This window comes from Macaca mulatta, chromosome 14 (genome assembly GCF_049350105.2).
Source record: "Macaca mulatta isolate MMU2019108-1 chromosome 14, T2T-MMU8v2.0, whole genome shotgun sequence".
Taxonomy (NCBI): domain Eukaryota; kingdom Metazoa; phylum Chordata; class Mammalia; order Primates; family Cercopithecidae; genus Macaca; species Macaca mulatta.
This window is the reverse complement of record NC_133419.1, coordinates 40,912,490-40,935,419: the sequence shown is the minus strand read 5'-3', so window position 1 is coordinate 40,935,419 and position 22,930 is coordinate 40,912,490.

Sequence of the window (22,930 nt, the reverse complement as noted above, 5' to 3'; positions counted from 1 at the left end):
AAATCATATCTGGATGTCTAGTCATACTCAATGTTTCTTCCTGTATTATTTCTGCAGTTGCTAAAAAAGGTTTATTGCTATGGATGTATTTAGCATATTTTGGAAATTTTGTATCCCCAGAGGTTGTACTAGCCACACAAACCATAATTTCTAGAACTTAAATAATATAGTCCACAGATAAAAGTAAACCACCGTCTCCTAGTTAATTATGTTTTGGTGTGAGACATCCTAACAACAGATCCGTTTAAATGATCTAGTCTGAAGCCCTTTGTAAATGAGGGAGAGAGAGATTACTTCAGGGAGAGATGAGAAGTAATTGTTTACCTGAGCACATGTGACCAGACACAAAAGAGAATAAGTCAACTAGCATAGTTAATTAATTACTGTAAGACAAGATGTGAGCTGGTTAATGCAGAGTTCTTGGGCCGAAGATATAGGAGAGATTTATGTATTTTATTAAAAATGTATATATTTCTTCCCCAAAACATGCTCACAGAAAAATGAGTGACAAGAATCCTAAGCACATATACCCCTACAACAGAGGGAAACAGCAATCACTGAAGGGGCACACAGTCCTGCTTAGATTTTTTGTTTTGTTTTGTTTTGTTTTGTTTTGTTTTGTTTTGTTTAAAACTGTGGACCAAAGCTTCATTGTGGGATGAGAATACAGTTAGGAAAGCCAAAATCAACAGCTGATGCTGACAAGTTGGGTGTTCAGCAGTGACAATAGATAGATCAGTTTGGATGAGAGGGGTTCCGTGCAGTTGAGATAATGTATCACCTCTGTATTTGCCACCAGGACAGCCTCATTCATTATCCCATTGCACAATTACAGAATCTCCCATACTAAATTGGCTGATGTCAACTGGAGGAGTAATCTTTTCCACTTAATTATGTGGTAACTTTGCCACAATGGATGTTCTCTACTAGGAAGAGTTATGATCCAAAGATGCACATCCTTTTGGCCAACTCTCATAGATCCATTCATATGCCTCTTTCACCAGCGTTTTTGTCCCTAATCTAACTTTCCTTCTCTTTGGCTCTAGAACAATCAACAAAATCATTTTTTCCCATCCATGAATTCATGTTATATCATGAACTTTAGCTACTTTTTTTCTACATGAGGTGTACAATCAATTACAGTAAACAAGTATGTCTATAGGAAGACTTTTTCCTTATTATCTTCTTTAGTATCATCCACAGTAAGAGTTTAGTGATACAGCAGCTCATTTTGGGACTTGTACCTTCGTATGGTAGATAATTCATGTCTGAACCAACTTTGGGATTTACTTCTGAAAGAGAATTATAAGAAACATCTTATTATAAAATAGGTAAGAGCTGAGGAAGAGACGTTGACCCCGGGGTTATAGGTGACATAGGGAACTGAGCAACTTGTTCATGGAACTTCCTTATGACTTGAAGATCCGTTCAAGCTCAATTTCATATGTACCACTTTTATTTTACAATCTGCTGCAGTAGGGCTGTTTAGACCTTATGAGTTGGTGGTAACAAAAGTCAGCTCATAATGGCCTATTCAGACTACATAGTCATTTGAGGTGTTAGGACAGGCACTCAATCTCTATCAAAGTACAGTCTCATACAAGAGCAACAATCCTTTTTTTCTACCTACATTTTTCCTAGATCCATTATTTTCTCCATATTTTATTAACAATCTCCAAAAAACCCTGTGGCTGAGGATACTTGGCTGCCATTCTGATCTTGCTGAATATTGCATTAATTGTACCCCATATAATGCAGTAGCTTACCGGATATAAAACTACCTAAGAGTTGAATATTCTCAAGTTTCTCTGTACACATTCTCCACCATCTGAAGTTTCAAGGTCCCACTATTTCCCTACTACTTTTCTGATTTTGCCATCTTGTATATGCCCCAACTAAGAATCCATCTTTGATACCTTGACAATCTTCCATTAGGTTGTGTTTCTGGGTTTTTAGATCTATCTTATCTGAAGCTGAAGAAGATGAGTGTGTCTTTAAATGTTACAGATGAGGCTCTCCAATTCTCACACTTTACTTTAAATTGTGAATCAGCAGGGCTGAGACTCTCATTTTCTCTTCAGTGAATTAATTGCACTTATTAAGAATCACTAAATCCTAGACTACATCATAGTTACGAATTCTCCCTTGCTCTCAGTTTCCAGGGACAATAGCTAACCAGGCACTCCCTTAACTCTTTATGTGATCTAAGCTCACTACAGGTAAACATCTTGGCAAATACATTGCTATAGCTTTCCAGGGACTTACAAAACTCCATTTACTGCCAATAATGATACCCTCATTACCACTGTTTGTTGAATGATTTACTTATTTGATCTTATCCTTAGAATCTGTTTCATGGGGCCACAAGTGGCATCAACTCTTTTATAATAAAGTTCCTAGAGACAGAGGTAAAGATCAGATTTTTTAAAAAGTTCTTTATAAATAGAGGTATCTGGGGGGTGGGAGGATTGAAAAACAAAACCATAAGTTAGAGAGCAAAACAAAACAAGAAAGTAAAACAAACAACAACAACAAAGAAAAAATGCTGGGAAACAATACAATGTCAGGAAATGCTTACCTTTGTCTTAATTCGCAGGGGGAGACATCTGTAAATAAATTAACCACCAGTATTTTTCTCTTTGAAGGCATGGAAGTCCCCTTTATGTACCTGTAGCAATCAATCACTGGCTCTGGGTCATTCAAAGAAAGGAGGACATTGTAACTTCCAGGGTTAGAAGCAAGAGCAAACACATTCAAAAGCTAGCAGAAGGCAAGAAATAAATAAGATCAGAACAGAACTGAAGGAGATAAAGACACAAAAAATCCTTCAAAAAATCAATGTACCCAGGAGCTGCTTTTGAAAAGAACAACAAAATTGATAGACCGCTAACAAGACCAGTAAAGAAGAAAAGAGAGAAGAATCAAATACATGCAATATAAAAAGTGATAAAGGGGATATCACCACCGATCCTACAGAAATACAAACTACCACCACAGAATACTATAAACACCTCTATGCAAATAAACTAGAAAATCTAGGAGAAATGGGTAAATTCCTGGACACATACACCCTCCCAAGATTAAACCAGGAAGAAGTTGAATCCCTGAATAGACCAATAGCAGGCTCTGAAATTGAGGCAATAGTTAATAGCCTACCAACTAAAGAAAGTCCAGGACCAGACGGATACACAGCCGAATTCTACCAGAGGTACAAAGAGGAGCTGGTACCATTCCTTCTGAAACTATTCCAATCAATAGAAAAAGAGGAAACCCTCCCTAACTCATTTTATGAGGCCAGCATCATCCTGATACCAAAGCCTGGCGGAGACACAACAAAAAAAGAGAATTTTAGACCAATATCCCTGATGAACATCAATGTAAAAATCCTCAATAAAATACTGGCAAACCAAATCCAGCAGCACATCAAAAAGCTTATACACCATGATCAAGAGAGTTTCATCCCTGGGATGCAAGGCTGGTTCAACAAACGCAAATCAATAAACATAATCCAACATATAAATAGAACCAAAGACAAAAACCACATGATTATCTCAATAGAGTAGAAAAGCCTTTGACAAAATTCCACAGTCCTTCATGCTAAAAACTCTCAATAAATTAGGTACTGACGGGATGTATCTCAAAATAATAAGAGCTATTGATGACAGACCCACAGCCGATATCATACTGAATGGGAAAAAAGGGAAGCATTCCCTTTGAAAACTGGCACAAGACAGGGATGCCCTCTGTCACCACTCCTATTCAACATAGTGTTGGAAGCTCTGGCCAGGGCAATCAGGCAAGAAAAAGAAATAAAGAGTATTCAATTAGAAAAAGAGGAATTCAAATTGTTCCTGTTTGCAGATGTCATGATTGTATATTTAGAAAATCCCATCATCTCAGCCCCAAATCCCCTTAAGCTGATAAGCAACTTCAGCAAAGTCTCAGGATACAAAATCAATGTGCAAGAATCGCAAGCGTTCTTATACACTAATAACAGACAGAGAGCCAAATCATGAATGAACTCCCATTCACAATAGCTTCAAAGAGAATAAAATACCTAGGAATCCAACTTACAAGGGATGTGAAGGATCTCTTCAAGGGGAACTGCAAACCACTGCTCAACAAAATAAAAGAGGACACAAACAAATGGAAGAACCTTCCATGCTCATGGATAGGAAGAATCAATATTGTGAAAATGGCCATACTGCCCAAGGTAATTTATAGATTCAATGCCTTCCCCATCAAGCTACTAATGACTTTCTTCACAGAATTGGAAAAAACTACTTTACAGTTCGTATGGAACCAAAAAAGGGCCCGCATCGCCAAATCAATCCTAAGGCAAAAGAACAAAGCTAGAGGCATCATGCTACCTGACTTCAAACTATACTACAAGGCTATAGTAACCAAAACATCATGGTACTGGTACCAAAACAGAGATATAGACCAATGGAACAGAACAGAGCCGTCAGAAATAATACCACACATTTACAACCAACTGATTTTTGACAAACTTGACAAAAACAAGAAATGGGGAAAGCATTCCCTATTTAATAAATGGTGCTGGGAAAATTGGCTAGCCATATGTAGAAAGCTGAAACTGGATCCCTTCCTTACACCTTATACAAAAATTAATTCAAGATGGATTAAAGACTTAAATGTTAGACCTAAAACCACAAAAACCCTAGAAGAAAATCTAGGCAATACCATTCAGGACATAGGCATGGGCAAGGATTTCATGTCTAAAACACCAAAAGCAATAGCAACAAAAGCCAAAATTGACAAATGGGATCTCATTGAACTAAAGAGCTTCTGCACAGCTAAAGAAACTACCATCAGAGTGAACAGGCAACCTACAGAATGGGAAAAAATTTTTGCAATCTACTCATCTGATAAAGGGCTAATATCCAGGATCTACAAAGAACTCAAACAAATTTACAAGAAAAAAACAAACAACCCCATCAAAAAGTGAACAAAGGATATGAACAGACACTTCTCAAAAGAAGCCATTTATGCAGCCAACAGGCATATGATAAAATGCTCATCATCACTGGCCATCAGAGAAATGCAAATCAAAACCACAATGAGATACCATCTCACACCAGTTAGAATGGCAATCATTAAAAAGTCAGGAAACAACAGGTGCTGAAGAGGATGTGGAGAAATAGGAACAGTTTTACACTGTTGGTGGGACTGTAAACTAGTTCAACCATTGTGGAAGACAGTCTGGCGATTCCTCAAGGATCTAGAAGTGGAAATACCATTTGACCCAGCCATCCCCGTACTGGGTACATACCCAAAGGATTATAAATCATGCTGCTATAAAGACACATGCACACATATGTTTATTGCAGCACTAATCACAATAGCAAAGACTTGGAACCAACCCAAATGTCCATAAATGATAGACTGGATTAAGAAAATGCACATATACACCATGGAATACTATGCAGCCATAAAAAGGATGAGTTCATGTCCTTTGTAGGGACATGGCTGAAACTGGAAACCATCATTCTCAGCAACCTATTGCAAGGACAAAAAAACAAACACCGCATGTTCTCACTCATAGGTGGGAATTGAACAATGAGAACACTTCGGCACAGGAAGGGGAACATCACACACCAGGGTCTGTCATGGGGTGGGGGTAGGGGAGAAGGATAGCTTTAGAAGATAAACGTAATGTAAAGGATGAGTTAATGGGTGCAGCACACCAACATGGCACATGTATACATATGTAACAAACCTGCACGTTTGTGCACATGTACCCTAGAACTTAAAGTATAACAATAATAATAATAATAATAATAATAATGAAGAAAAAGCTCTAGTCAGTGAAGGGCCATTGTCTAGAGAAGGAAGGACACTGTGAGCCATCAGAAGCTGACAGCAACTGGGGAATGGGCATGGACATGCCAGCCAGGAAGGGGACAGTTTTAGCACAGGGGTATACGTGGGCAGTATGTCTCTCTCTCTCTCTCTTTCTCTCTCTCTCTCTTTTTCTCTCTTTCTCTTTCTCTCTCTCTCCCTCTCTCTCTATTTCTACCCTACCCTTTTATGAAAACCGTTCACACACACACCCACAGTCTTGCTTCTTGTTTTGAATAAGAGCCAGCTATTATTGAGGCAGTGACAAATAAAATATAAATATAATGACAAGAACTCACTGATATACCAACTTAGTGGTTTTAAATTTTGAAGTGTCTAGGAGACAAGTTCTAAAAGTGATATAGAGAAAGACACAAGGATAAGGTTTGAAGGAAGTACAAATTTGACCTTATCCTGCCCTCACAGTGATTGACTGTCAAGAAGACTGGATCAGACAATTTAATAGACCATCTTAAACTTAATTATTAACTCTTTCTGAGAGTTCTGTGCCAGATCTCCAACAAATAAACAACAGTTCGAGGAAATCCACATAGATAAATTCCCAGTACATCCATGAGGCATTCTCGCATAAAATGGATATTTCAAAATATAGCAGTGGTGAGTTAATCACTGAAAGTAAAATGAAAGATGAGATAGATTTATCCACATAGACTAGATGCCCGTAGTCACCAAAAAGTTTAATGCTCTACTATAGGAGTCAGCAAATTACAACCATAGGTTAAGTTCAGCTCATGACCTGGTTTGTTTTTGCTTTTTTTTTTCTTTTGACAGCACATGAGATAAGAATGATTTTTTACATTTCAAAAGGTCATGAAAGAAGAAACTCAATACACTGTCTAGGACAGGACTGTATATGGCTTTCAAAGCCTAAAGTATTTACTATCTGGCCTTCATAGAGAACATGTTTTGAAGCTGGTTCTGTAATTCAGGTGTGATTCAGGTCTCTGTAAAAATTTCTTTCACCAAAATTTCTTTCACTGTAAGAAAGCAGAGCAAAAAACACTCTTTAGTAGCAGAACATAATCCATATCCTCAGCTTCTACTGATATTGCTTTTGGACCATGAGTAGTGAGAATAAATACTTTTATATGTTATTCCTTCTTGGATCTGTTATGGCCACAAATGCTCAATAAAATATTACAAAAAATGTGTTACCCATAATTTCTGTATAGTTCATTGTTTGTCACACTTCTGAATGCAAAAGAATCACCTGGAATTTTTATTAAAATGTGGATTTCTAAATTATATCCCAAGAAATTTCAAATGTGTTATATATTATGTAGGTCACAAATATTGACATTTTAAGCACACCCTGGTTATCCTAATGCAGCTGGATCATAAACCACAATTTGAAGACTACACACAGAATAGAAAGAACATAGGTTTTCAAGTCAGAAAGATTTAGATTTAATAGTTTACTCGTTAAGTAAAACAATAATTTGAGCCTATTGAATACTTAAACATTATGTTTCAGCTACTCTTGTAAGTGTTGAGCACTGAACAAATCCAAACAAAAAATCTCTACTCTCATTTCACTTATATGTGAATTGGTATAAACAGATTAAAAGCACTTAAGTAAAATATATAGAATGTCAGTTAGATGAGTGCTCTGGAGTAGAAGTAATCAAAGAAATGTAAAAGGAACTGCTGGGGATGAGGCTGGGGAGGGAGATCTCAGTAAATTCTCATTCTGGCAAAGGCCTGAAGAAGGTGAGAGAAACAAACATCATAGAAATACCTGGGACAAGTAAGATCCCAGGTGAGAAAATAGCCAATATGGAGTTTGGCACATTCAAGAAATAAAATGGTAAAGAAGCACTGAGGATACAAAGGAACCTCAGACTGCTGTGTGAAGAATAAACTGTAGGGACTCTGTAAGCAGAATAATGCCCCCCACACACACGTGTTACCTTAAATGGAAAAAAAAAAAAATTAAAGATGCAATTAAGTTAAAGATCTTCAGATGTGGAGATTAGCCTGGATTACCCAGGTGTGTCCAATGTAATCATAAGGGTACTTATAAGTGAATGGTGGAGGCAGGAGGGTAGGAATCAAAGAGAGATCTGAAGATGCTATGCTGTTGGCTTTGAGAATGGAGGAGGGAGCCACAGACAAAACATGCAGGTGACATTTAGAAGTTTAAAAAGGCAAGGAACAGATTCTTCCGTAGAGCACCAGGAGAAACTGTGAGACCTGCCGATGCCATGATTTTAGCCCACTTAGACCTATTTTGACTTCTGGCCTTCAGACATGTAGGATTAAAAATTTATGTTTGTGTAAACCATGAAGTATGTGACAGTTTGCTACAGCAGCCACCGGAAGCTGGTGCAGGAAGTAAAGACATTAACATGGAAGACAAGTTTGGAGGTTATCACATTACTTCAAAAAATAAGGATTGACACTTAACATGATAATAAACTATTGATATAACGTTATTGAATTGTAGATACTCTGCTAATTTGAATGAAGGATCAAAACGATTTGTAAATGAATTTCATGTTAGTTGTAAGAGAGAAAGATGAAGGTCAATGATGACACTGAGTAAGATACTGGAAAGAAGTTGTTGCCAATTATTGAAATGGAGAAAATGTGCAAGAAGCAGGTGGAGGACATGCCTATTAGACATCCAAATGAGTATGTCAAATAACCATTCAAATCTGTGATTGTAGGGATGATATCTGGGCTTGACAGACAAATTTGTAACCATTTTAAATAGCATTTAAGGCCAGGACAGTGAAGAAAACCATGAAATGGAGTGAGTGAAGATAGAAATGAGATCCAAAACCTGAGGTCTGGGTCATTCCAACTTTTGGATATTGTAAAAGTAGCAAAGAACTGGCGAAGTAAACTAAGAAGCAGCAACACAGGAGGTAAGATTAATGAAACAGGTGACTGTGATGACAAGCCTGGTGAAGGATCTCAGACAGCAAAAGTGAACAAGTGCATGGAATGTTCATGAGAAGTCAATGTGGGGACTGAGAATTAAATATTGGTTTTAGCAATGTGTGGGTCAATGGACCTTGGCAACGTTAATTCCCGTGAAATGTTAGAGAAAAAAAATCTGATGAGAGTGGGTGTGAGCAGCTCTTTGCTAATTTTAAACCCATGGACACATTTTTTAACCTCTATAAATGTCAGCTTCCTCCTCCATAATATGAGATAATTATTCATATGTTAAAACAATTTCTGTGAAGATTAAATGATGTAGTGCTTATAAAGTATGTCTTAAAACTTCTGGCACATAGTGCTAAAAACATGCTAGCTATTTTCCTTTCCTTTCTGTCCTCCTACTGTATTCCAGTGAAATAAATATCTTTTTTATTATGTATATTTCATAAAATGAATATGGAATAAACTGCAAATATGTATAACCCAGATAAGAGGTATATTTACTCTACACTTTAAGACATCAACATACTCAACTTATCTTCCATTGCTTGGTTTTGGAAAGTCCAGTGACCACTGAGGAATTTCTATAAATTTCCATGAGTTCACGTTTTCAGAGTTACCACTGGTCTGAATATTTAGCTGTCTCTTGATCAACTCATCCTATGGATAGTCATTCTCTGTATCAGGTATGGATGTGCTCAGCTGCTGCAGATACCTTAAAATCCAACAAATAGTATCTTAACATTAAAAAAAAAAATGTTTAACTCTCTTTTTGAGAAAATCAAGGGTAAGGAGTCTAGCCCAGTAAAGAAGTACGGTCATGACATAGGGAACCAAACAAAAGCACACTAGACTTTAGCCTTATCATGCAGGTTTTCATTTTCAAGATTTTTACCTCATAATCACAAAATGACTGTTGTGCCTCCAGAGCCAGATATTACACAGACAGGAGAAAGCAGAGGAAAAAAGGAAAAATGAGCCTCTCAGCTGAATTTAGTATGTTTTTTACTGTTTCTTTTTATTTTTATTTGACATATAATAATTGTACATACATATTTATGGGTACAAAGTAATATTTTGATATGTATAATGTAAAGCGATTAGATCAGGATAATTAGCATATCCATCATCTCAAATATTTATCATTTCTTTGTGTTGAGAACATTCAGTATACTCCTCTGAAAATACATAGTATTATTACTGCTAACTGTAGTCATCCTGCAGTGGTATAGAACACCAGAACTTACTCCTCCAATCTAGTTTTAATTTTGCATCTTTTAAGAAAACCTCTCCCTAAAAGAACATTCTTGTAAGTAGATTTTTTTTCCTTTCCTTTAATAACAGTTTTTCTTAAAGCTATTACCAGGGCATATAGTGCATGATGCCACAGATTGGACCAATGTTTACTAAGATGTGTTGGATGTACAACTGGGTATAAAAAAAAGATGGTTTTGCTTTTTTTTTCCAACTTGCTACTCTGTGCCTTTTAGTTGAGGACCATAACTGACATATCAAATAATTATGCTATGAATATGACTGCTTAAGCCTAAGCTATATTAAACCATTCATTTTAAAGACTAGTTAGTAAATAATAGTTTGAGTGGTATTTTGTAACGTTTAAACTATAAAGTTAACATGAGAATGGCTAAATCTGAGGAATATTAGGACATTCTAGATCTCCCTAGAGTCATAAGGGTGCAACCTCAGAGGTACCCTGGCCCTTACCAAGTAGGAAAGACCAGGTCTTGCAGATCCACAAAAGGGTTTACATAAGAATATGGCAGAAATGTGGAATTGAAGAAAGTGACCTGAGAATTCAGCAAAGAAGATGTAAGCTACATAACTGTTCATGGGATCCAGGGTAAAGCTTATGTAGGGTCCCCTCTGTCCTCCCGCCAAATCCTCTGCTTCCTTCTTTTTGCACTTTTTTGAAAGATCAGTCCATCTGTGGTCAAAGGATTTTTTTCTTGTCTCTGACTAGGTATCGTGCTATTGGTTTAAAAAGCAGGGTCATGTTCTCTTTGGACCAGAATCAGGAGAGATGTCCATATAACCTGAGAGCTTGGACTTTGGTCTGGGAGGCAGAACAGAAAGTTATTTCTCCCTTCAAAAGCATCCCGGGGCTTGGTTTCAAGAACATCAATACCCTACATGCCACAGCCACTTCAAACTACTATGTTGTTCCAGACATCTTCAAATATAGTGCAATACTGGATATTAGACTTTTCTAAGAATCCACTTGATAATGTCAAAAAACTTCAATGACAGTGAAATAAAATTTATTTTATTTTATTGTATTTTATTTTTGAGACAGAGACTTACTCTGTCAACCAGGCTGGAGTGCAGTGGCACAATCTCAGCTCACTGCAGCCTCTACCTCCTGGGTTCAAGCAGTTCTCATACCTCAGCCTCCCACGTGGCTGGGACGATAGGCATGCACAACCACACCCAGCGAATTTTTGTATTTTTAGTAAAGATGGGGTTTCACCATGTTTGCCATGCTGGTCTCGAACTCCTGGCCTCAAGTGATCTGCCTGCCTCAGCCTCCCAGAGTGCTGGGATTATAGGCATGAGCCACTGCATCTGGCCCAGAATTTGTTTTTAATGATGACTTCTGAAATGATGGCTCCCTTGACTAAAACCTTATATTTTCAGCTCCAAAACAAATGAGCATACATATATGTATATACATAAATATCAATATTCATGTATACACAACACAGACATACATGCACACACACACATGCACACACACACACATGCACACATCTTTATGTGATATCCAGAATAAAATTAATGTCGTTATTGTTTTCGACGTAGGGATTATGTAGTTGAACATACTTGGAAGCATATTGAAATTAAACAGGCTAATTGTTTTGTATAACATTCAATACAATTGTTATACAAATAAACTCATTTAGTATACTGATACTGTTTGGCTCTGTGTCCCCTCTCAGATCTCATCCCGAATTGTAATCCCCACGTGTCAAGTGAGGGACCCAGTGGGATGTGATTAGACCATAAGGATGGTTGTTCCCATGCTGTTCTTACGATAGTGAGGGAGTTATCATGCAGTCTGATGATTTTAAAAGCAGCAGTTTCCCCTGCGCTCTCTCTCTTCTGGGCACCTTGCGAAGAAGGTGCTTGCTTCTTCTTTGCCTTCTGCATGATTGTACATTTCTTGAGGCCTCCCCAGTCATGCAGAACTGTGACTCAATTAAACCTCTTTCCTTTATAAATTATTCAGTCCCTGGTAGTATCTTTATAGCTGTGTGAAAACGGACTAATACATATACTCATGTAAATGTGTTGAAAGGAATATACCCTGTCTATGTTTAGAAAACAAAACAAACCAGGCATCTCTGGAAGCCTAGACTGAAGGTTTAGTTCTGTAGTTTTCCATAAGGCACAATGAAGCCCTCCACCAACTGGGGACATTTGAGAATCTCTGGAGACATACTGGTCATCACAACTGAGCAGGTGTGAGGCACCACTGACGTCCAAAGGGTAGAGGCCAGGGCTTCTGTTCCCATTGTACAATGTGCAGGAACGTTTCAACAACCAAGAACTAACCTACCCAAAATATCAACAGTGTGGAAGTTAAGAAACTGCTCTAGAAGGATATTTTGGTTTTGGTCATTCAATTCAGCATCTTAGCCCCTGCGACTGCTGGCTCTAAGCAGACTTTTACAGAAAGTGATTTTGTTAAGGCTTTTGTTCTAACATCTCTTCTGATACTGTCTTTTCCAAAGTCAAACATTACAGAAATAAATTAGCTTAGTTTTCTATTTTTGATTTTCATTTTGTTTTGTTTTATATCTCATTGGCTCACAACTGAAGTCATCGCTATGGAACTAAAATGCAAATGAACCATTGCTTTGCCTAATTCAGCTTTTTGTTATTGACAGAAAATTTACTTGTTGCATTCAAGGAATCGCAACTCGGCCTGGGTGGGCTTTGAACATGTTTCTGGCGTATGTGTGTGCGTGTATGCCAGTATCTTCTGCTTGCGGATTTGGATCTGCCTCCACACTTTGCTGCCTCCCTCTCTGCCCTGGTGTGCTGATTTGCATCAATACATTCAGATTTTCTTGGAATCTCACCAATAGGATCCAAAAATGAAGTCTGTAAGGAGAAAGAGGAGTAAGGTTAATGTATTTCTTCTCCAACTCCTTCTGTATAAAGTAAACCTTCTTGAGTTACATTACTTTGAGTGTCTCATCTCTTTCCTGATAGAGGTCAGAGGAATTCAGATTTTGAGTATCTGTGTATCTTTGTGTATATAGTGCATAGCTTTTCCTTTATATTATGCCCATCTAAATGTTCTAACATCACCACAAGAAGTAGTCCCAAAGAGAAAAAAAGAAATAAAAATACAAACAACAGTTCAAACACAATACAGCAAGAAAGATAACAGTGCATACAATCAGTTGTATAACTCTTGTAATGCAATTCTCAATTATCCTTATTGTGTTAACATGTAAGCATTTGCAATATTTTTTCAAGTTAGAAAACTGAAATTAAACACAAACTATGAATATCCCCTTGTGGTAAAATTCAGCGCTGCTATATCAAATTGCCCTTTTGTCCTATCGTATACTTGGCATATGTCTCCTCCAGTCTTTTTGCACCCTGCATCTGGAATAGCAGTAGCCTTCTAATTCATGACCCAATCTTCAACATTTCCATACTATCATATTCAGCAGTAAGTTGCTATTCTAAAACATCTAGTGGATTATATATCTTCCCTGATAAAAATATTTTTTTTTCATGTTTTCCTACTGAGTACTGTAATCTCCTCCATCTGATCAGCAAGGTTTTGCGTAATCTGACCTCAAACTTCCTTTCCTTTCTTTGTCTGACACGTACATGTATCTTTAGGAATATACTCTACCCACATTAGACATGACACAGTCAGTTTATAATACCTTGAGTCATGTCCACTGAACATTCAATTCTTTTTTTTTTTTTTTTTTTTTTTTTTTGTTGAGAGGGAGTCTCACTCTGTTGTCCAGGCTGGAGTGCAGTGGTGTGATCTTGGTTCACTGCAATCTCTGCCTCCCAGGTTCAAGCAATTCTCCTGGCTCAGCCTCCCTAGTAGCTAAGACTGCAGATGTGTGTCATCATGCTCTGCTAAGTTTTTGTATTTTTAGTAAAGACAGCGTTTCCCTGTGTTAGCCAGGCTGGTCTTGATCTGCTGACCTCGTGATCCACCCACCTCGGCCTCCCAAAGTGCTGGTGTTATAGATGTGAGCCATCGCACCCAGCCACATTCAATTTTTAATAATCATAGTTATCTGTTAATGGTTTTTTCAAGTAAAAATGTTGTGAATTTTTAGCAAGAAAATGTGGCTAGTCCAACTGGATATGTTTCCATCATAGTCTGATTTGTAATAGAAGTATTTTTCGCATACTTTGTATTTTAATACACAAGTATATATAAAAGAGTCAAGAATTAATAGGATTAATATTTTTACTGCTTCTTAAGCAAAGCATAAGTGAAGTATACCATGACTGTTAGTATAATCTGGTGCCATTATCTTGACTGAAGCTGAAGCACCAACAGTTTCCCCATTATTATTTTTATATCATCAGTGGAAATATAAGCATGGACAAAAAGGTAAATAACATCTTAATATTACCAAGGAAAATTGTTTTAACTTAAAGGCCCCCTTACAAGATTCTCAGGGGTCTATTAACCAATTTTTTTAAACCCTGCTCTAAAAGCTAAATAGATATTTGATTCTTCAAGCTGCTTCCTACTGTCTCCAAAATCATGGATGGTTTCTAACAAAACATAAGAAGTTACTAGTTGAGGAAAATAAAAGTAAAACCAGAAACCTTATGTTCTGGTCTTCCACCTTGTTTGCTCAGGGTTTTCATTGTGTGTCTTCAATTCCATGTGTGCATGTGGAAGTGGAGCCAAGATGTTGCTGCTCTCTGGAGCTTTAAGTTTTCCATCTGTGTTCACACAGTGTTTTACATGACATATGTGAGTTTCTGTCACACTGATTACAGCTATGCATTTGCATGTCTTTCTCCTTTGGTAGAAAGTGAGCTCCTGAAAGATAGGAAGTTTGTTTGATTCATACTTTCACCCCAATACCTAGAATTGGCATGCAGTAGATGTACAAAAATAAATAAGCAAACAAAATGTACAAAAAGATGTACAAAAATAAATAAGCAAACAAAAAATGAATTAAAAAGTTCCAAAGCATTGGGGTTTACGGCTGTGATTATGTTCTCATTGTAATTACTACAGAATGGAATAATAAAGGTAGAAATCTTCTATTGAGGACTTACTATATTTCAAGCATGGTCCTAGGTCTTTGCATGGATGTCACTTAATCTCTACATGAATTCTTTGCATTCATAAATTGTTATTCCCAAATGCTCCCCATCTGCATTTTGTAGAAACTAAAGCTGAGAATTAAAAGGTGAAGTGATTTTTTTTTAAATCATTCATTCACCCAATATTGGAGTCAGTATTCAGTGATATGGTATCTTAATGTCACAGATTTCACATGTAAGAAGAAAAGCATGCTTCTGTGTCTTCACTTGTTGGTAGATGACATCATCATGCATGTTGATCTGATAGCATTAGGTGATTTCATTCCATGCTGGCAGGGGACTGCTAAACATTAGACAGCTGTAAGTTGATTTTCATGATTTTTCTATGGCTCTGACTTGTGCTCTTGTGATTTTTATTGAAATGTGTGTATATATATATATATATATATGTGTGTGTGTGTGTGTGTGTGTGTATCTGTATGAAACCACCTTTTTCCTGATCCTTTTACCCTCTTTCTGGAAAGCATGTCTAAACTTGTATCATGTAGCCTGTCTTGTAATGTTTTGTTTGGGGATCTTACAGAGTAACAGTCAGTGACCAGGGTTGAGGAAGAGAGAGAAAAAAAAGCCCTAAGTGTAGCATCTCAGCTGATTAATGGGAATTACAACCTGAATGAGCTTCTCCTGCTCAGAAACTATGATGTTCTTATTCTCCACATGCAATACATTATCTTCTAGTAGTAGACTTCCCCAAAGTAAACTCATCAGAGAAACAAATAAGCCAGGATTCCACTTTTTGCTAACTGTAATGGGAATCATTCCTTCTTAATAATCATAAAATCTGAGGCCCTGATGCAGGCCATATCTTTTCATGAGGGAGATACTTAAGTGGGCAGATTTTCTATCAGACATGTATTCAGTAACCCCAAGTTATAATGGTTTGGGAATAATATTTCTCCTAAGGTCAAAGAGAATCAATCATCTTCTAGTAGACTGGCACAGAATTCCTTGCTAGCCTACAGAATACTGAGGGTTATTTGTTTGTTTGTATATTTATTAGTTTTGCTTCTTTGTTTTGTTTTTTCCAAAAACGATATTCTCCTTACTAGAGTATTGGATTCCATGACAAAGTTTATTCTTTCTACACTACTGTCCTAAGATGACCACTCCCTCTATGTTCCCCTCACCCTACTCAGCTGAAGCAATGCTGAGGGAATATTGTATGTTGTTGAGAGTATATCTCACTAGCTTTCAAACCATACAATGGCTTTTTGACCATGGCCCACAGTATGATATACATTGTACCTCATGACCCATTTAAAACAAACTTTCACAAAGAAACTTTCTCTCTTACTAAAAGTAGTATGTTCTGTCATTCTCATCTGTGTTCTTTCTATGGGTCCATCGAATTGATTTTGTGATTCACGAATAAGTCCTGGCTCTCAATTTGAGACAATGATCTATTCTAGGGTTGTGGCTCTCACAGTGTGGGAATTTTAATTAATAATCTAATATTCCTGAACAACAACAAAAAAACATATTTACTGTAAGAAAACCAAGAATTCAATGGTTCTAAAACTTTGTTATGCATCAGAATACCCTGGAAGACTTAAAACCCAGATTACTGGATTCTACCGCCAGAGATTTGATTCAGTATATCCTCTGAGCAACTCAATAATTTTTACTTTAAACAAGTTTTCAGGTAGTGCCGGTGCTGCTTGTTCTGGGGATACCCTTTGGGAACCACGGGTCTAAAGGGAAAAGCTTGGATTTCCTCCCACTAAGAGTTAATTTTATTAGATCGTTTCTTAGAGTTCTAAGGATGCCCCCTTGTGGAAATCTAAGGTAAAAGTTAGGAAGACAATCCTCCCAAAATACCACTGAGAGACAAAGGCAGTAGATACAACACTCAAATTTGAGACATTCCCTCCATGTCCCTTAGGACAAAGAACAATGATGGTTGGGTAGCAGTAAAACAAGGTGGTTAAAAGGTCAGAACTTAAAGACAGATGAACCTGGGTTCAAAGCTACCACTTTTGCGTATAATGTTGGGCCTGTTACTGAACTTCTCTAATTTAAAGCTTCATCATCTGTAAAGCAATATAATAATAGTACTTTATGCATCACATAAAATTTTAGTGAAAATTAAGTACATTATACATGAAGACTGAAACATCTGACTTATAATTTAGGATGTGAATAGCAGTCTTCTGTTTAACATTCTGAAGTGCAGCACTTGAAACCACTCAAACTCACACCCACATTGTTAGCCCTTTCACCTAGTGCATCTTTCCCTAGATTATTCAAAGATAAGTGCTTATTCATGAAAAAGAACCAGTATTGACTCAGAACTCAAATATGTCCCTTTACTATGCAGGTTTCTAAAACTTCTCCTGCCACCTGAATTTGTTTTTTTTTCCGGAAAAAAACACTATGTATGCTACATAGACCCTGACTAGTGACAGAAGCAAAGGTTGCATGAAACAGCTGCCACCACGATATTCCAAGGGATTTTATTCTACTGCTGCAGAAATGTCTGAAGTCTGTAGTTAGAACTAAGTCTTGTGCCTTGGGATCTGCCACTTTCATAAATGCAGGTGCCTGCTCCAGGCTGTAAGGGTCATTGAGATTTGAGATTAAAAGCACTTTCCTCTCAGTGCTGTGTTCAGCCACAGCTACATATCAGCAAGATGGGCCTGTGTCCACAGCATGCAACTCTTTAGATGCATTCAGCCAATATATTTCAGATTCACGGGAAATTGAACCAAAAACAGCCATTCAATAAAATCCAAAACTAAAAGCCACCAGAAACCAAACCAAGATAAAATCATTTTTTAAAAAATCAGTGCATATATCTTTAATTAGTAATGATTTATCCACTTTCTCACTCTCTGAAAATAATGAAAGGAAATTAAAATAGTCATTTTTTTTTGCCTCAAGGTGCTCACTGAGGAGATAAACATGTATTAAATGTTTTGAATTTAAGAATAGTCATTCTTTTCCACATTTGAATATTTCTAAAATCTAAATGAGATTTTCAGTGTAGTAATGTTTATTTTCTCTGAAAGTAAAACCTGTTAATAAATCAGTGCTGTTTTTACAGCTTGTGGCATATTGGAATCAAAACAAAGACAAAATTTATCATGCAATATGAGGGCTTATGTAAAGGTATGGTTGGATATTTTTAGGTTATGTATCTAATGGAAGATAATTTTGAAAAATATAAATCTTGGGAATTAAAAATGTAAAATACTTCTGTTCAAACACACACACATACAAACATGCATATTTTCAAGCATACCCAATACCACCACCATTATTACTGACACCACCACCAGCACTGTTAGCATTCAAAACTATGGGTCTTAAAGTGTTTTGATGTGGATGGTGTCTATTTTTCATCTCTAAGAACCAATCTCTTTCAAAAGTATTGTTAATAAACATAAAATAATCTTTTAAGTATTTTGAAATAGGAATATGACAATAAATCTCAGCAAAATGCTCATAAATTCTAAAATGCAACATTAAGCATGTTAAGAAAATATAAAACTTGACTCTGTACTTTTCAATATTCTGTTTCTTGATACAAATAAATAAACATCACTAACATGTGAAGTTTCAAAACTGAATTTTGAAATTTTAATTGCAGGACTGAAAATGAAAAAAAAAGAGTATATATTTGGTTAGACTGAGAAGGCGAGAAAAACCAACTAAAAAAAAAAAAGCAAAACTTTACAAATAAGCCTACATTTGCCTAAAAAATGATAGCAAAAAATGAATGATACTGTCTGAAAAACTCTGTCATTTGTGTACAAAGGCTGGCATCTGGACTTGCTTTCAATCAGGCAGCTCTGAACCATGCAAACTGTAGTCTTCTGTTGTGGTTTCAAATATCCATTTTCAAATGCATTCATACTTTTAGAAATTTGCAATGATTCTCTGAAATAGATGCCCTAAATTTATCCATACATTTTCAAATATGTTACATCTATCAGAAGAAAAATAAAACTTTGTCAGTAGAAGCATTTTCCTTTACAATGTATCTATTATTTCTATCACAATCACATTTGTGATATTAAAAATGCTTGTGAATGATGCTCAGTTTTCTATCAGAATAACTCATTCAATGTACATAAGATGCAAAATGCATTAGACCTATTTACAGAAATACAACAACGAAGAAATATAGTACAGACTGAGACTTTAGGTGTGGCATTATGAGAGCTGAGTAGGATGAGTATCACTTATTTGTGCGACTTTGCAAAATCACTTAAACCATGTAAGCCTTGGTTTTTCATCTTGAAACTGGAGATAATATCTACCTCATTAGATATTGAAAGTGTATAATTAATAATCTACGCAATATGTTGTGTATGGCACCTGTTAAAACTCAACAACTTGTAACTACAACCCTTATTATAAATATGAAAAGTGTTGTAAAAGATAGACATAGTATAAATTATGTTTTGCTTATTTTAAAAATTATGTACATAAAAATCTCTATAAATTTAAATTGCAAATGCCCAAGGAGAGTGAATCAGAAAATGATCCTTATCACTTTACAAAGTAATGCACTAAAGAATTTTTTTTTTTTTTTGAGACAAAGTCTTGCTTTATCACCCAGGTTGGAGTGCAGTGGTGTGATCTCGGCTCACTGCAACATCTGCCTCCAGGATTCAAGCAATTATCCTGCCTCGGCCTCCCAAGTAGCTGGGATTACAGGCACCCGCCAACACACCCAGCTAATTTTTGTATTTTTAGTAGAGATGGGATTTCACCATGTTGGCCAGGTTGGTCTTGAACTCCTGACCTCGTGATCCACCTGTCTCGACCTCTCAAAGTGCTGGGATTACAGGCGTGAACACATTTCTTGAATTCATTTCAAACCAGATTTGTAAAATTTTGCTTTGTGTGGAACTTTGCCAGAGCACACATCGTATGTGTCTCTTCAAGATGCCAAAATTAGTATGTGCTATAGACCCATAAATTAAAAGTTATCTTCTAGTCTAAAAATTTCTGTGTTTTAGAAAAATTGGTTATTTTATGTAATAAAAATTGTACAGAAAATATCTATGAGATAAGTGAAATCTAGGCAAATAAGTAGCCATGTAAATGACATATATATACACACACACACACACGTTATTTATATATGTATACACACATGTATATTTGTCATTTTATATATGTATGTGTCTGTGTGTGTGTTTCTGTGTGTATATATATAGTATACATATATATGTGTACTATATTATAAATATTAAAGTATAGTAAAAGATACACATAGTATAAATTATGTTTTGCTTATTTTAAAAATTATGTACATAAAAATCTCTATAAATTTAAATTGCAAATGCCCAAGGAGAGTGTATTAGAAAATGATCCTTATCATTTTACAAAGAAATATATGTACTCTATATATAGTACACATATCTAATATATACATAATACATAATATATATTTTATAGAGAGAGTACACATATCTAATCTTGACTGTGACTGTGGGCCTGACGAGGGAGGCAGAGAAGAGAACCAGAGTGAAGAGAGCTCCCTGTCTTCTACAGATCTGCAGCACATCAGGGAATTTATAGAATTCTGGCTGGCTGAGTCTTCTGAGGGTTTCTTAGTAAGAGATACCAAGGAGATACTGAGAGTTTAAAAATATGCTTTTAATCTTATATATCATATAAGCTTTGGCCAAAACTGGAGTTGATGTGAGAGAAGAGCATGATTTTTGCAGACTCAAGAGAATCTGTTGTTTTCACTATTTTCTAGTTCTTCCTGATTTTCCTCCCCACCATTTTCCCCATCCAAGAACTTATGTCAGTGTGATCTATATGAGGAAGAGAGACACAGGGAAAGGGGAGCATTAAATACATTGCTAATATATCAGTACAATAACGTGAACACAAAACCTCCTGCCTTGGGAGTCTCCTACAGACGTGTCACAGCCAGCTTTGTGTGGAAGAGCACACGTTCCACACTCAGAAGGACCTGCAACTTGATTCATTGCTCTGTCATTGCCATCTTGAAACTTTTAGTACAACTTTCTTTGAATTTGTATTTTTTTTCCCTGAAGTAGGATGAAGCAATAGGACATGCACGTGGGCAGAGGAGATATGCACGATATGTGTGACCCCCTGCCCTACTTTCTTGTTGCTTTCCTTTGCCTATGTAAGTCATGATGCTCATAAGCCCGGAATTATACAAGATCCACAAGTTTTTGGGTGATACCCGAAGCCAGTTCAAAGTAAATGTGTTATGTTATACTTATGTAAGGAGTGGGGAAACTTGCTTCAAACCCAGGAAGAAAGCAATGTCATTCAAAGAAATAAGAATGACCAAATAACCCTGTCATAGCTATTTCTACTTACCTTCTTCTCCTGCATTAGACAATTAGTGGTGGAGAAATGATGACGGAAAAAGAAAAGAGAAAGATTGGGCAAAATGTGGTCTATTTTCTTTTCAGTACTTCTTTATTCATTAGTGAGCTGAAGGTAGACAGTATTGGCAAATGTGCCTTTATTGAGAATTAAAATAAAAACAGCCTAGTTAAATTTGTGCATTTCTGCTGTTCTGGTAAGAAAAAAATACATATTCATGCAGGAGCTATGAAATATCAGTTATGTAATGTCACTGATTCTGCATATAAGGTAATTGTTCTTATTTAAAACTAGTATTTGAATTTTTAACATTAAAATATCTAAAATTAAATGTAAGGCACTTAAAACTGACATTGTACAATATAAGAGTTAATGGTAAATTTCAGTACTATAATTTAAAATTTTAGTTTTTCTTTAATTAGAATACAACTAAATAGAAATTTAAAAGTGAGGGGAAAGAGAGACGATACAGAAAGAAAAACATTCCATATTTTAATATCATTAGCCACACATTTTCCTTGCTTTGTGAACTCAGAGCCCTGCATTTTCATTTTGCACTGTCTCCAACAAGTTATGTAGCCAACCCTGTACAGAATTAGTGTAAGATGTAAAGGAGAGAGAAGAGAGGGGGCATTTTACTTACATCAGCAAAGCAAGAAAAGGAGTACTATGCCATAACCAAAAACACTGTGAGAAAGCCTTTCTTATTACACCCTAGTTTAGAAAGTCTCTGACTACTCTTACATATGGGTTCTCAAATGCAGTCTTCCGGACTATCTCATAACCTCTTCTACCTCTCACTGACATTGATTGACCTAATGGATTTCCATATCTTACTGCAGTGGTATCCCATTCTGAATGTCACTGCTGCTTCAGTCCCTGGTCTGGAGAAACACAACCTACCCTATAATGATAAGCTATTCCTTCTACTCAACTCATTACTATCAGCTGCATGTGAATCTCTGGCTGGGGTTCTTCTGGAAGAGGGCTGAGAAATTAGCTGGAGGAAAGAAATCGAGATTTAGTATCCACTTAACTCATCCAGTTATCAGTGTGAGGTTAACAAACTTAGGATACAGGTTCATTGCCTATTTGTTGTATATTATATCTAGGCCTTATTCATTATCATAATCAGTAATCTTAAATGTGTTTCTTAAATTTCAAATGTCATAAAAGGCAATGTGGAAATAACATAAGTTTGGAGGCCTCCCATCAATTGGAATCAAGGTTCTACTGCTTATTGAATAAATTAACCACGCTCTGAATATGTTTCCTTATTAATACTCAGTTGGTTATATCAAATTTATATATTCATGTTATTTTTTTTAAAAAAAGACAAAATTTGAATTGAAACAAATGATCAACAATGATGGAACAATGACAATAAAAGGAAGTAGAAAAGATAATCAACTGCTATATGGTATTTGCCATTCTTTTGGCCATCCAATCTGAGTTTCAATCCAGAATTGGATTTCTTTGTGAC